Consider the following 16,698-nt stretch of genomic DNA (forward strand, 5'->3'; position numbering starts at 1 on the left):
CTTCTTCCTCCGGCATCTGGGGGTGGAAACCATCCTCCAGCTCTGCGGAGGAGGCGTCCTCCAGCCATGCGGAGGAAGGCGAACTGCTGCTGCCCGGCCAGGGTGCAACATTCCATCTTCTGTCCGGGCGACTGTGGCCGGCCGCACCGGAGGGTCTCACAACACGTCGTACGCCGCGAGGGCGGTACTCGTGTTCTGGGACGGTCCCGTTCTCATTTTCGTGGCGAGGACGGGGGGAGGACCTGCCGGTGTGCTTTGGGGCGGTCGGCGCTCGCTGGTGCGGTGTTGGTGGGCAGGTGGACGCCGCCGTCGGTGCTGAGGTGGTGGCAGCCGGAGAAGGTTTCTCCGTCGACGAGATCGTCGGCGTCACCTGCGCTCCAGGCCTCCAGCTCTTTGGCTTTAATGTCTGGTTCTTGTCCCCCGTGAGGGGACATGAACGAGAGCCTTCCAGCGGTAGCGTTCGCCCTGGGGCCATCGCTGCTGCTGCAGAGGTCGCTGGCGAGCCACCCGGAGTTTGTCGTCCCGCAGGCCCTCCGATGTGGAGGTTGTTCATACCCACGGGAGTGGAACCGGAGTTCCGTTTGTAATGGCACCTTGAGTGACGGTGTATGTTCATTGCGGCTGTCGAGGCCTGAACATCTGTGTATTTGGGCGTGAAGCCATGTTGCCCCCTTATTTTGAGCATTGGGACTCGCCTATCGACTAGCTGAGCCGCTTAACCGAGTGTGAGTTGCTTTGCGCGGAAGGTGACGAGTGAGGTATCCGTATCCCGGAGGCATAGGAGTCCCTCGGCTCGGTCGGCCTTGCCACTCAAGGCTTCTCTCGCTCAGTTAAGGAACCCTCGGCTGCTCTGCGATGAGCCAAAGCCGGAGGCAGCAGTGTCAGCATGGACGAAGGTGGAATTGGCTCTAAAAGGGGCCTCGTCGGCCCAGGAGCGGGTGGCTTCCCAGACCGAGGAGGCGTAGCAGCCGCGGCTGGAACCTGGCCAGGTCGTCCACTGGCAGGACCAACCCCGGAGTCGGGCTGCGGAGGCCATGAGGCGGGCTGATGTCCTCGGGGGACAGCTGGCTGAGGCTACGGAGCGGCCAGACAAGCCGTCTGCTCGGGTCGGGTTCCTGGAGGAGACCCTGGCGGCGATGGCCCAGGCGCAGTGCTGACATCTTCCTTCGAGGTGGAGGTCCTCCGCCCGTGTCGCCGTCCGAGGCCGGGCCAGATTCCGCCGAAGGTGGAAACAACGCCGAGGGTGCTGCTGTTCCCTCTGTTGATGTCTAAACTTGTCCGAGCGAGAGTTACTTATCGCGGAAGGTGATGAGTGAGGTATCCGTATCCCAGAGGCGTAGGAGTCCCTCGGCTCGGTCGGCCTTGCCGCTTACGTGTACTCCGTCGTTTTCAGGATCCCGCTATCAAAGCAGTCGAAGAGCGCGAAAAGATGTTCTAGCAGAAAAACTTTTTCCAAGGAAAATTTTGACGCAGAGGGGGTTCCCCCCTTTTAGCCCCCGAGGGAGGGTTGGGCTTTGCCGAGGCAAGGCTGACCCTTCCTTGATGGTTAGACTCTTTTTGTGTATGTAAAGACAACGAGGTATATGAACGACTTGAAAACATCTTAAGGGTAAAAGCGACGTAGCTGTCGGATGTTCCAAGCATTGCTGTAGACTTCGCCTTGACTGTTGGCCAGCTTGTATGTTCCAGGCTTCAAAATCTTGGCGATGATGAATGGCCCTTCCCAGGGAGGAGTGAGCTTGTGACGCCCTCGGGCGTCTTGCCGCAGCCGAAGTACCAAGTCCCCCACCTGGAGGTCTCAGGACCGAACCCCTCGGGCGTGGTAGCGTCGCAGAGACTGCTGATACCGCGCCGAGTGTAGTAAGGCCATGTCCCGAGCCTCCTCCAGCTGGTCCAGTGAGTCTTCTCGGCTGGTCTGGTTGCTTCGGTCGCCGTACGCCCTCGTGCTCGGGGAACCGTATTCTAAGTCTGTGGGCAAGATAGCCTCGGCCCCATAGACTAGAAAAAACGACGTGAAGCCCGTGGCTCGACTTGGCGTCGTCCTTAGACTCTAGACCACCGAGGGGAGTTCCTTCGTCCATCGCTTGCCAAACTTGTTGAGGTCATTGTAGATCCTCGGCTTTAAGTCCCTACAGAATCATGCCGTTGGCACGCTCCACCTGCCCATTCGTCATGGGGTGAGCTACGGCGGCCCAGTCCACACGGATGTGGTGGTCCTCGCAGAAGTCCAGGAACTTCCTACCAGTGAACTGGGTGCCGTTGTCGGTGAGGATGGAGTTCGAGACTCCAAAGCGATGGATGATGTTGGCGAAGAATGCCACCGCCTGTTCGGACCTAATGCTGTTTAGGGTCGGACCTCGATCCACTTGGAGAATTTGTCGATAGCGACCAGCAGGTGCGTGAAGCCCCCCGGGTGCCTTCTGCAAGGGACCGACGAGGTCCAGACCCCAGACAGCAAACGACCAGGTGATGGGTATTGTTTGCAGGGCCTGAGCGAGCAGGTGTGTCTGTCTTGCGTAGAATTGACACCCCCGGCAGGAGCGTACAATTCTAGTGGCGTCGGCCACCGCGGTTGGCCAGTAGAAACCTTGTCGGAAGGCGTTTCCAATGAGGGCTCGAGGTGCTGCGTGGTGACCGCAAGCCCCCGAGTGTATTTCTTGCAATAGCTCCTGACCTTCGGTGATGGATATGCATCGTTGGAGGATGCCTGAGGGGCTGCGGTGATAGAGCTCCTTCTCGTTACCCAGCAAGACGAACGACTAGGCGTGCCACGCCAGTCGCCAAGCTTCGGCTCTGTCGAGGGGTAGCTCTCCTCGGTGGAGATATTGCAGGTATGGGGTCTGCCAGTTTTGATTAGGTGTGACCCCATTCCGCTCTTCCTCGACGCGCAGTGCCTCACCCTCGGGGGCCGAGGGTGCCTCGGGCTGGGCCGAGGCCTCCTCAGGCTCGGGCATGTCGTTTGTCTTGACGGAGGGTTGATGTAGGTCTCGGGAGAAGACGTCCGGGGGAACCATTGTCCGCCCCGAGGCTATTTAGCCAGCTCATCCGCAGTCTCGTTGTATCGTCGGGCGACGTGGTTGAGCTTGAGCCCGTAGAACTTGTCTTCCAGGCGCCGAACCTCGTCACAGTAGGCCTCCATCTTCGGGTCGCGGTAGTGGGAGTTCTTCATGACTTGGTCGATGACAAGCTGTGAGTCGCCACGAGCGTCGAGGCGCCAAACCCCTAGCTCGATGGCAATGTGCAACCCATTAATCAGAGCCTCGTACTTGGCCACATTGTTTGACGCCGGGAAATGGAGGCGCAGCACGTAGCGGAGGTGCTTTCCAAGGGGTGAGATGAAGAGCAGGCCCGCACCCACTCCTGTTTTCATCAGTGACCCATCGAAATACATGGTCCAGAGTTCCAGTTGGATCGGAGCTGTTGGAAGCTGGGTGTCGACCCATTCAGCCACAAAGTCCGCCAAGACTTGAGACTTGATGGCCTTCTGAGGAGCGAACGAGATCATCTCGCCCATGATCTCCACCGCCCACTTTGCGATCCTGCTCGAGGCCTCTCGGCACTGAATGATCTCTCCCAGGGGAAGGATGACACCACAGTCACCGGATGAGACTCGAAGTAGTGTCGCAACTTTCGCCGCGTCAGAATTACTGCATACAGTAGCTTCTGAATTTGCGGGTAGCGGATCTTGGTCTCGGATAGCACTTCACTGATGAAGTAGACCGGCCTCTAGATGAGCAATGCATGCCCTTCTTCTCGTCTCTCGGCTACGATCGCGGCGCTGACCACCTGAGTGGTTGCGGCTACGTAGATCAAGATGGCTTCTCCCGCAGCGGGGGGTACCAGGATGGGCGCGCTTGTAAGGAGCGCCTTTAAGTTCCCGAGGGCTTCCTCGGCCTCGGGGGGTCCAAGTGAAGCGCTCGGTCTTCCTCAAGAGGTGGTACAAGGGTAGGCCTCTTTCGCCGAGGCGCGAGATGAAGCGGCTCAAAGCCGCAAGGCATCCCATGACCCTCTGTACTCCTTTCAAGTCCTTAATAGGCCCCATGTTGGTGATGGCCGCGATTTTCTCCGGGTTGGCCTTGATGCCCCGCTCGGAGACGATGAACCCCAGGAGCATGCCTCGGGGGACTCCGAAGACACACTTCTCGGGATTGAGTTTCACGCCCTTTGCTCTCAGACACTTGAATGTCGTTTTAAGGTCAGAGAGGAGGTCGGAGGCTTTCCACGTCTTGACTACGATGTCATCGACATAAGCCTCGACCGTTCGGCCGATGTGCTCTCCGAACACGTGGTTCATGCACCTTTGGTATGTCGCGCCTGCATTCCTCAAACCAAATGGCATAGTAATATAGCAGTACATGCCAAAAGGCGTGATGAAAGAAGTCGCGAGCTGATCGGACTCTTTCATCCTGATTTGGTGATACCCTAAATAGGCATCGAGGAATGACAGGGTTTCACACCCAGCAGTGGAATCCACGATTTGATCGATGCGAGGCAGAGGGTAGGGAACCTTCGGACATGCTTTGTTTAGACCAATGTAGTCTACACACATCCTCCATTTCCCACCTTTCTTTTTTCACAAGCACAGGGTTGGCTAGCCATTTGGAATGGAATACCTCTTTGATGAACCATGCAGCCATTAGCTTGTGGATCTCCTCGCCTATAGCTCTGCGCTTTTCTTCGTCGAATCGGCGCAGAGGCTGCTTCACGGGTCGGGCTCCAGCTCGGATATCCAGCGAGTGCTCGGCGACATCCCTCGGTATGCCAGGCATGTCCAAGGGACTCCACGCAAAAACCTCGGCGTTCGCGCGGAGAAAGTCGACGAGCACTGCTTCCTATTTGGGGTCGAGCTCAGAGTCGATCCGGACATGCTTGCAGGCGTCGTTGCTGGGGTCGAGAGGGACGGACTTAACCACCTCTGCTGGCTCAAAGTTGCCGCCGTGGCGCTTCACATCTGGCACCTCCTTGGAGAGGCTCTCCAGGTCGGCGATGAGGGCCTCGGACTCGGCGAGGGCCTCAGCGTACTCCACACACTCCACGTCGCATTCGTACGCGTGTCGGTATGTGGATCCGACGGTGATGACCCCGTTGGGGCCCGACATCTTGAGCTTGAGGTAGGTGTAGTTGGGGACGTCCATGAACTTGGCGTAGCATGGTCTCCCCAGTACGGCGTGGTAGGTTCCTCGGAACCCGACCACCTCGAACGTGAGGGTTTCCTTTCGGAAGTTGGAGGGAGTCCCGAAGCAGACGGACAGATCGAGTTGTCCAAGGGGATGGACGCGCTTCCCGGGGATGATCCCGTGAAAGGGCGCCGTGCCGGCCCGGATCATGGACAGATCGATCTGCAAGAGCCCGAGGGTCACGGCGTAGATGATGTTGAGGCTGCTGCCTCCGTCCATGAGGACCTTGGTGAGCCTGACGTTGCCGATGACGGGGTCGACAACAAGCGGGTACTTTCCTAGGCTCGGCACGCGGTCAGGGTGGTCGCCTTGGTCGAAGGTGATGGGCTTGTCGAACTAGTCTAGGTAGACTGGTGCCGCCACCTTCACCGAGCAGACCTCCCGGCGCTCCTGCTTGCGGTGCCGAGTCGAGGCGTTTGCCACCTGCCCACCGTAGATCATGAAGCAGTCATGGACCTCGGGGAACTCTTCTGCCTTGTTGCCTTCCTTCTTGTCGTTGTCGTGGGCTCTGCCACCATCCGCCGGGGGCCCGGCCTTGTGGAAGTAGCGCCGAAACATGACGCATTCCTCAAGGGTGTGCTTGACGGGACCCTGATGATAGGGGCATGACTCCTTGAGCATCTTGTCGAACAGGTTGGCCCCTCCGGGAGGCTTCCGAGGGTTCCTGTGCTCGGCGGTGGCGACAAGATCCGTGTCGGCGACGTCGCATTTCTCTTGCGATTTCTTCTTGGCCTTCTTCTTCGTGCCGCGCTAGGAAGACGCCTCGGGGACGTCCTCCTGTTGGCGTCCCTGAGGCTTCTTGTCCTTCCGGAAGATGGCCTCGACCGCCTCCTGACCAGAGGCGAACTTGGTGGTGATGTCCATCAGATCGCTCGCCCTGGTGGGAGTCTTGCGACCCAGCTTGCTCACTAGGTCGCGGCAAGTGGTGCCGGCGAGGAACGCGCCGATGACATCTGAGTCGGTGATGTTGGGCAGCTCAGTGCGCTGCTTGGAAAATCGCCGGATGTAGTCCCGCAGGGATTCTCCCGGCTGCTGGCGGCAACTTCGGAGATCCCCGGAGTTCCCAGGGCGCATGTATGTTCCCTGGAAGTTTCCAGCGAAGGCTTTGACCAGATCGTCCCAGTTGGAGATCTACACAAAAGGCAGATGCTCCAGCCAGGCTCGGGCGGCGTCGGAGAGGAATAGGGGGAGGTTGCGGATGATGAGGTTGTCATCGTCCGTTCCAGCCAGCTGGCAGGCCAGCCGGTAGTCCGCGAGCCATAGTTCTGGCCTTGTTTCCCCCGAGTACTTAGTGATGGTAGTCGGGGCTCGGAACCGGGTCGGGAACGGTGCCCGTTGTATGGCCCGACTGAAAGCTTGCGGACCGGGTGGTTCGGGCGAGGGGCTCCGATCCTCCCCGCTGTCGTAGCGTCCCCCACGCCTAGGGTGGTAGCTTCGGCGCACCTTCTCGTCGAGGTGGGCTCGACGGTCGCGGCGGTGGTGCTCATTGTCGAGGCGACCCGGGGCTGCAGGCGTTGCGTCCCGCGTGCGCCCGGTGTGGATCGAGGCCTCCCGCATGAATCGGGAAGTCGCGGCACAATGCTCCGGGGGGTACCCTTGCCTTCGGGAGGCAGAGCTTTCGGCCCGTCGGACCGCGGTGTCCTCCAGGAGATTCTTGAGTTCTCCTTGGATACGCCGCCCCTCGGTGGTGGATGGCTCCGGCATCGCCCGGAGTAGTATTGCTGTTGCAGCCAGGTTCTGGCCGACCCCACTGGAAGCCGGGGGCAGCCTTGCCCTGGCATCGTCAGCGATGCGGTGCTGGACGTCCTGGGCCTGATGACGCGCTCCTCCGGCTAGCGCTCGGCCTGCCCACTCCTGCCCGATGTTTTGCCGGAGCTGCACAAGTTGTCCTGCTTCCTCGTCGAGCTTGGCCTGCATCTCGTGGATTTGCTCGAGCTGTGTGTCCTGACCCCCCGTAGGGACTGGGACCACAGCTAGCTCCCGAAGGATGTCAATGCGAGGCGCAGGCCTAGGGGGATCATCGTCCTCTGGCATACCAAGGTGGTTGCCTTCGTCGAGACCCCCTAGATCGATGTGGAAACATTCGCGACTTGTGCCACAGCTCTCGTTGTCAAGGCTGTGGCCATCATCGGAGCAATCGGAGAGGCAGTAGTCACATGCGGTCATGAAGTCTCGCATGGCACTAGGGGCACGGAGCCCGGAGAAATCCCAACCAGAGTCGGGCTCGTCATCTTCCTCGGAACCCGGGGGGCACGTAGGTCGAGACGACCATCAGTCGGTCCCAGGTTGACCACATATGGTACCCCGGAAGGTTAGGATATGCCTTTATGAAAGCGTCCACCGAAGCGGGGTCGCTTGGTGGGTCGAAGCTGAATCTAAAAGGCACAGGGTGGAAAACGGACGGTACCTCTTGATCGACGGATGGTGACGAAGTCGCATCGGGGACGGACTGCACTGTTATCTCAGGTACGAGGCTAACGCCCAGCAAGTCCTCCACGAGAGTGCTGGCGTCATCTGTCCGCTTGGGGTTGGCGTGTTGCGGGGAAACGACGCTCGTCGTCGTCTCAAGTGCGAGGTCAACACCAGACGTGTCCCCAGCGGGGGCGCCGACGTCGTCGACTCGCTCGACAGCCAACGAGGTGCCACCTTCTGCTTGGCCATGGTTGCCCCGCCTCCTCCTCCTGCGGCGGGGAAGGTGATGGGACAGACCCGGATGCTGCTCTTCCGCAATGGGGGGAAGACGTCGCCGAGTCCGCCGTCGTCGGGCAAGCTGACGGCCGTCGTTGTCGTTGTCGCGCGGCGGAGGAAGGAGTACCATGTCGTAGCTGTCGTCGAGGGACATGAACTCGAGACTCCCGAAACGGAGCAGCGTCCCGGGCTAGAGAGGTTGCTGGAGACTACCCATCTGGAGCTTGACGGGAAGCTGTTCGTCAACACGCAGCAGGCCCCTACCTGGCGCGCCAACTTTCGGCGTTTCGACCCCGGGGGGTCCCTGTACCGACGAGTAAATTGTCGCTGCGTGTCCCAGCCCAGATGGGTCGGCGCGAGATGGAACACAAGGGGGAAAAAGGAAACCGCGGCTCGTGTTATCCTGCGCCCAGGGCGGATGTGCTTGCAGTAGGGGGTTACAAGCGTTCGCGAGAGAGGGAGAGAGCCTGCTCGTCAGCCCGTCCTCCCGTGCGGCCACCCCTCGTACGAGGGCCCTGGACCTTCCTTTTATAGATGTAAGGAGAGGGTCCAGGTGTACAATGGGGGTGTAGAAATATGCTAACGTGTCCAGCGGAGAGGAGCCAGAGCCCTATGTACATGCCGACATGGCTGTCGGAGAGGTGCTAGTGCCCTATGCATGTGACGTCGTGGCCGTCGGAGGAGCGCTTGAGCCCTGTAGAAGCATAGCTGTCGGGGCTGACGGGACCTTGCTGACGTCTCCTTGCTTTCGTAGGGGGCTGAGAACCGCCGTCGTCATGGGAGCACGCGGGGTGTCATCATTACTTGTTTACCGGGGCGAGCCAGATGGGACGCCGGTCCTGTTCCCCGTAGCCTGAGCTAGCTAGGGGTAGGGTAATGATGTACCCCCCTGTGTCGTGGTCAGTCCGAGCCCAAGGTCGGGCGAGGCGGTGGCTCCTCCGAGGTCGAGGTTGAGGCCGAGCCCTGGGGTCGGGCGAGGCGGAGACCGTCTTCCGAGGTCGAGGTTGAGGCCGAGCCTTGGGGTCGGGCGAGGCGGAGACCACCTTCCGAGGCCGAGGCGGGGGCCGAGCCTTGGGGTCGGGCGAGGCAGAGTCTTCTCCCGAGGCCGAGGCCCAAGGTCGGGCGAGGCGGAGCTTCCTGTGGCGCCTGAGGCGGGACTTAGCTGTTGTCAGCCTCAACCTGGCGGGGGGCACAGCAGTCGGAGCAGGGCAGGCGACGCTGTTTTCCTGTCAGGTCAGTCAGTGGAGGGGCGAAGTGACTACGATCACTTCGGCCCTGTCGATTGAGGAACACGCGTCAGGATAAGGTGTTAGGCGATCCTTGCATTGAATGCTCCTGCGATACGGTCGGTTGGCGAGGCGATCTGGCCAAGGTTGCTTCACTGCGAAGCCTGCCCGAGCTGGGCCTCGGGCGAGTCAAGGGTGCGCCCGTTGCTTGAGGAGGCCCTCAGGCGAGGCATGAATTCGCCTGGGTCTACTGTTCCTGCCCGAGGCTGGGCTCGGGCGAGGCGAGATCGTGTCCCTTGAGTGGACGGAGCCTTGACCTGAATTGCGCCCATCAGGCCTCTGCAGCTTGTGCTGATGGTGATTACCAGCCGAGTTTAGGAGTCTTGGGGGTACCCCTAATTATGGTCTCCAACATATATATATATATACTACTTATTAAGGCTGCAATAGTAGTCGGCCATTCCCTGTTCTGCCCATTCCGTGTTCTGCCACCATTCCTGTTCTGCCTTTCCGATTCCCTCCTCCCCGCGCATAGTCCATTCCCATGTTCTGCCACCATTCTATATCTATCATTCTCATTCCCCCTCCCCGCAAAGCTCATTCCCATTCCCCCGTACGGCCGACGTCTAGCTAAAATTAAAAAAATACACATAGCCCCAAGGGGATTCGAACTCACGACCTCTCAAGCAAATGCGAGCAGTAGTTACCGCTACACTACATGCGTGTTTATGTCTACACCTATAACAGGAAACACATCTACTACATCTCTCCCCAAGCTCACCTGCTATCCTTGCACAATGCATAGTAGTAGATAAGTATCACCGAAATTCTTGAATTATATTTTTGGATGGAGGGAGTAGTATTTAAAAAAGAGTCTTGCATGCAATTTCTTTTGTTTGAATAATGTTTTCAACTTAAATTCTTTTTTTGCATGCGTGACATTTATTCTTCATAATATTTTTTCCATGGATCTGACTTGTGAGTCATTTCTATAAACCAATGCCAAACATGAATCCATGTTTCTTACTTGAAAACCCCGAACAAACACCATTAGCAGGAGGCACTCGCGTTGAGGCCGCTCATCGATGATGAGAAGAAACTTGGCGACTGCCAGTTCGACCTCTAGAAACAGTACTACGTGGCCGCATGTGCCGCTATGTACGACAAGCTCCGGCGCAGCCGCCGCTTGGACGCGGTGCAGAGCGGCTGCTCCGCACTATCCATCGTCAAGCAGGGGGACCTCATGGTCGTCGCCAACGTTGGTGACTCTCGGGTTGTTCTGGGCATCGCATTTGACGACGACGCCATCATGTTGTCCAACTCATCGTCCACCTGAAGCCCAACCTGCCACCTAAGTCGCTACTGACCGGCCATGAATTCTTGTGCGTTGGGACGATGGCCGTTGCTGACGTTGTGTGAGTGTCGTTGAACATGATGTATGTAGAGGAGTAGCGCATCTGGTGGTGCAATAGCCAGGGGTACTACCTTGCTGATGAGCGCAGGGTGCACTTCGTTTTACAGCCCAACCAAGAGTCATCAGTACTCGGTATGTCGCGCGCGTTCGACGACTACTATATCGAGGACCGTGGCGTCATCTTGATGACACAGGAGGTGACGCAGAGAAGGACTGACAATAATAACCAGTTCGTCATCCTCGCCACCGTTGGAGTAGCTTTTGTGCCGACTTGCATTTAATTCTCTTCGCAAACACACACACTTGCCTTTTTGTTTAAGCAAAAGCGTATGGTGGTACGTGTCTAATGACTAACGATGTACGGAGGAATGTCTTCCTGCATGTGTGGAACGTGCTATCCAATGATGAGACCATCCAAATCGTGACATATATCGAAGTCTGCATGATATTGATGGTTGCAATGTAGTGGTGAAATAGATAGATTAAAATAACAAAATTTATGTATGGCCAGAATCACAAATTGATTATAAAACATTTTCTCATAACGGTATAACACATATTTTGTATACAAGTTATCGTAGTATACTGTTATTATATATTCCCGTTGCAACGCACGGGTACTCAGCTAGTATATATATATATATATATATATATATATATATATATATATATATATATATATATATATATATATATATACTAGGTGAATGCCCGTGCGTTGCGACGGAAAAAAATATTGCAACAATAATATATATATGATCCTGTGTTGTGGTGTTAATCAAAATTAAGCTGTATCTAGAACTTTATAGTAGTCATGTGTCAACAAATTAAGTTCATGAAACAATTATAGTATACGAGCTTTGGATAGGAAACATTTTGATGCATCTCTTATGAGCACTCAATTTTAAAGCAACTTGCAAATATTATAAAGAAGGTTAAACAAAAAACCAACACATATGTACCGATGTACATCCTGCATCTCTGATGTCGGTGCAGGGTGCTCACAGAGCTCTCCCTCGACGACAACTATTTCACCGGGATCCCGACGACCTGTACACGTTGCCCAACCTGAGGAGAGTGAGCTTACATGAAAATCAGTTCACTGGCAACCTCGGCAGTGACCTTGGTAACCTCTCTCAGATCATGCAACTTGACTTGTCCTATAACAAGTTCACAGGCTCCATCCCTGATTCCTTTGGAGAGATGAAGAGGCTAGAGTCCGTAAACCTGGCCACCAATAGGCTGGATGGTGAGTTGCCCGCTTCCCTGTAAAGTTGTCCACTGCTGAGGGTAATCAGCTTGAGGAACAACTCGCTCTCTGGTGAGATTGCTATCGACTCCAGCTTGCTGCCGAAGCTTAATACTTTTGATGTTGGAACCAACAATCTGAGTGGCGCTATAGCTCCTGGCATCAGTGTGTGCACCAAGTTGAGGACACTGAATCTTACAAGGAACAAGCTCGTGGGGGAGATACTAGAGAGCTTCAAGGAGTTGAGATCCCTGTCGTACCTCTCGCTGACCAGGAATAGCTTCACAACCTAGCATAGACATTGCAGGTCTTGCAACACCTGCTCAACCTGACAAGCTTGGTGCTGACCAGGAATTTCCACGGCGGTGAGACAATGCAGGTGCTCATCCTGACAAATTGTCTACTCATCGGCGTAATTCCCCCGTGGCTGTAGAGCTTGGGAAGCCTCAATGTGCTGGAAATTTCATGTAACAAGTTAGATGGGAATATCCCGCCATGGCTGGGGAAGCTAGACAACCGCTTCAACATTGACCTCTCAAACAATTCTTTCAGCGGTAAGCTACCTGTCAGCTTCACACAGATGAGGAGCTTGAATTCAAATAATGGCTCGAGCAAGCGGTCACCCACAGAGGGCTCCCATTGTTCAGCAATAAAAGCAAAGCCGCCATCGTCGCACTTGGACTGGGAACTGTGGTGGGGGTTCTTCTCTTGTTGTGCTTATGTGACCGTGTCAAGGATTGTCCATTGAAGAATACAGGAGCAATCCGAAGGCCGTAGCGACAGCCGAAGACTCCTAGTTCTCCAACTCTTGCCTGGTGCTGCTATTCCAAAACAACAAAGAGTTCAGTAACTCGAATTACCAGTTTCTCCATCCCATTTTTTCATATATATATTTGTACTAAAGTTTTTTTCATATATATTTGACTAATGGTTCTGTAGGTTTTTATTTCATGGTCTAGTAACCTGTAATTTTTAATCAGTCTGTAAATTCTACGTATATACAAATTGGCACAAGTAAAAAAAATTAACAGCTAGAAAATTTTCTATCATTCTCTGTAAATCTAATCCCTATCATGTACATATGGTATACTATTTGCAATTAGTAATCTGGGACAATCATAATCACATGACCTTTAGCAACTCAAGTTACTGAATCTCAAACACCAGTGTCACCTTGGCATGAGATAGTAGATTTCGCCTCGGTCCAAATTGCAATTCAAACAAACCATCGAATTCGTGCAGAATTTAAATTTTGGAACTACTGTACTGGTGCTCCTTGAAATGAAATCTAGATAGTACAACATCGAGATTGCACACCTCTTCTGATATGGGCTTCAATGTCTCACTGAAGTAGCATCCCGGCTAGCGACATGCATGTGAAATATAATTTGGAACTGAAAGAGTACTAAGCAAGTAAGCATCATTACTCAAGCAAAAAATATATAAGAGCAAGTGTGATCAGTATAGTGCAGCAGATCAATTAAAGAAAAAAATCTATGATCAGTTAACTGGATAGTGTTTGTATGCAAGTGCACAACATATCAAGGCTTCGTGTAGTAGTGCCAAAACTCTTTAAAATGCATTTGTAAGTCATTTCATGATACACCAAGAAACAATTTTCCCAATCCATAAACAAATCTGATAGAACTGATTAAAAAGATCCACAAAAATGATTCCACAACATAGCTAAGAAAGTGTAGCAGGTAACCCAAACAAAGGTCATCTAACAGGCTTGTGTCAGTTTTAAGGACACAATTCATTCCAGGTAGATAATTGAAGCCAACATGCACATTTATTAGCAGAAACAAACAGTTTTCCTACTCATAGTTGAGGAACTCGATGCATGTGTAAACAGGTATTCCAGTTTTTCCTTTTTAATGTCTTGTAAATGGGACCATAAATTCTGCTAGCACGACTTTTAGGACCTTAGTCAGAGTAATCGGTCTAATGTTTCTAGAAGCTACTCATTTTCAGCATTTTCGTAGTAATTATGTATATTGAGCTCCAATCTATTTTCTATACCTGCATTTTATGAATGCCCTGCACTTTAGCAAATTCTACAAAAATATAGAAAAAACATCATAAGAGTGAAGATTCATACTGTAAGCAGTGAAATAGCTAGCATAATAGCCATTTGTTACTCTTCAATCTTGAATCTCAATATTCATGGGTAAGCTCCATAAATGGAGAATATTTTTGGAAAGTCATCTTTAATAAGATATTGGTGAAAACTAAAATACATGGACTCATTACTGCTGCATTTCTACTAGATTTCAAGCTAAAGTGTAACATCACAATATCACATCATGTTCTTTTAGTAAAGTCCTGAACTCCTGGGTGCCATTTATTCTTTATGTACCAGCTAGTGCTTACAGTATAAAAAGGAAATGGTGTGACGTACATTGTTAGTTTTTTTGTGGCAGCGACGAATGAATCACTCCATCTACCCCATGTCTATAGTCTATGACACCATTTTAAGAAAATAACCTGCTTGCATAACATGTGTTGCAGAATGCTACATGTGCTATTATCATGTCATACCTTTGAAGTCTGGAATCATTTGAACCAAGAGCATCCTTCAATCCAGCATAGCCATTTCCCAAGCAAAATGCCCAAACTTTAGGCTGGTTATGACGTATTATAGCTGGAAAACAATTGTATGAAGTTTTGTTAGCATGACCAACAGAAAATACTCTAAAAATTAACTGCACAATTCAAGCAAAGGATTATACCCCACATGAGATTGAGTGATACTTACAAGAACTGGCTCCTAACGCTTTTGTGCGTGCATTTGTACTTGGACCTGATTTGAAGTTTGTCGACAGTGCCTCAAGTACATTGGATTCCATGACAAGTTGCTAACTCTTGTGACTATTATGCATGACTGTACTAACAACTTCCGCTGCCTTTGTTCAGATGCCAGATTTGAATTTTCATGTAACCAAGCAGGGGATCTAGCCCCACCATATCTGAATGGAATAAGTAATTTATACTCTAGAGACAACACCTAGAACATGAGGGTGATAAATATCAACATTCATAAAATCAAATTCCAAGGAGGAAACAACCAAGTAACACAGGAAAATTCGTTTATCGGCAAGTGACAACACATAAACACCAATAGATTAAGTTACACATACTTACAGCCTCTGGGAATGATCCAAGCCTCCCAAGTAGCGATTGGATGGAGCCTCCAGGAACAAATTCCAGTAGAATATTTAGCATGTTTTCCTCCCATGTCATCCCAATATACCTCTGATCAAACAACACAACCTAGATCAAACACCACAACCAAAAAAGAGGATAACAATGTTGAAATGACAGTGTACTTACAACAATATCAGGCTGGGAGAAGTTCCTCGAGCTATGTTACATGTGCCTAGTAAAAAGACTCTCGTGTAAGCAATTTAGAGTGGAATGAATGAATAGATACATAGATAAACTGAGTCAGCGAGAAAACAACACAAGATCCATCAAATCACCAGAATCGAGATGTAAGACTAACCTGTTTGACAACGAGGATCTCACTGGACTCGAGGTCCATGCCGAGGTAGACCTGCCTGAATGCTCCACTCGTGATGAGGTCGCCTACAGTCCCTAACACATTCGTTGGAAGCCAAGATCGTGGCCAAGGGCGAGGGCGGTTGCGGCATGATGCAGCACGTGGGTGACCTGCCCAAATCTGCTCCCTGTTGCCCCCAGCACCACCCGCAGTGACAGAGGAGGAGAGCAATGTGGCGAGCTTGTTGAGGGCTAGGGCGTCCGCATGGAAGGAGATGGAGCGACACACGGAGTAGAATCCTAATCCTCGAGGTGTCAACGACGAAGTAGCGCGAGGCAGCGTGGCACTCGACGATAACAGTCGCAGAGAGGAGCACAATCCCAATGTCGTCTAAATCATTGCTGAGAGGACCTTGATGCTTCACTTATGGCGACGCGTGATGAGCTGGACCTGACTGGCGACGTGATCGAAGGTACCCTGGGCGCCGGCCGCGTCGAGCTTGGTCTTGAGCTCATGGATCTCCCACACCTTGCGCAGGTCACACACCTCCATCGCTCTCGTCGCCGAATCACCGATACACGCCAACGCAGATTGGATTCAAATGGGTTGGGGCCTAGGGCAGATAGGCAAGCGGGCGGGAAGGTGGGCTCCTGTGGGTGGGGATTGGGTCTGGGTGTTGTGGGAGATCTGAGAGGGACCGCGGATGGAGGAATGACAGCGGCAGCAGGGGATAGGGGTGGGTGGCGGAGGGAGGACCGCGGTGAGCTAGGGCCGGCGGGAGGCTAGGCGACGGATGGAAGACCGAGTGGGAGGGTTGCTCGCGTGGAGCAGAAGGTGGGGGGCGACGCACGCAGGCGTTGGCGGACACGGAGTCATGGATGTACGGTGCAGATTCAACAAAGGAGAATAGACGGTCTAGATCTATTAAAGCCAGAACCATGGTGCACGGTGTGGTCTACCTTAGGTTCTTATAGAGTAGTAGATATATATATATATATAAAATCTATTTCACCACTTTATTGCATATAAGTTTACTGAACAGAAGGCAAAGAAAATCCCATTCATTACTGTCGGGGACCATAATTAGGGGTACCCTCAAGACTCCTAATCTCAGCTGGTAACCCCCATCAGCACAAAGCTGCAAAGGCCTGATGGGTACAATTAAGTCAAGGCTCGGTCCACTCAAGGGACACGATCTCGCCTCGCCCGAGACCAGCCTCGGGCAAGGGCAGCCGACCCCGGAGGATTCACGTCTCGCCCGAGGACCCCCTCAAGCAACGGGCGCACCTTCGGCTCGCCCGAGGCCCAGTCTTCGCCAAGAAGCAACCTTGGCCAAGTCGCCACGCCGATCGACCGTATCGCAGGAGCATTTAACGCAAACATTTAATGCAAAGGTGGCCTGACACCTTATCCTGGCGCGCGCCCTTCAGTCGACAGAGCCG

General features: G+C 53.3%; 1 long non-coding RNA gene across 1 annotated transcript; it reads right to left on the reverse strand.

Annotated features, from left to right (window-relative positions):
* Positions 1–12,463: 12,463 nt before the first annotated feature.
* LOC103640989 (uncharacterized) lies at positions 12,464–14,372 on the reverse strand. Its single transcript, XR_002266783.1, has 3 exons — positions 14,296–14,372; positions 13,072–13,148; positions 12,464–12,572 (listed from the first exon to the last, which is right to left on the reverse strand). It is a non-coding gene; the product is annotated as an uncharacterized lncRNA (long non-coding RNA).
* Between the last annotated feature and the right edge of the window lie 2,326 nt (positions 14,373–16,698).

The sequence above is a fragment of the Zea mays genome, chromosome 1 (genome assembly GCF_902167145.1).
Source record: "Zea mays cultivar B73 chromosome 1, Zm-B73-REFERENCE-NAM-5.0, whole genome shotgun sequence".
Classification (NCBI taxonomy): domain Eukaryota; kingdom Viridiplantae; phylum Streptophyta; class Magnoliopsida; order Poales; family Poaceae; genus Zea; species Zea mays.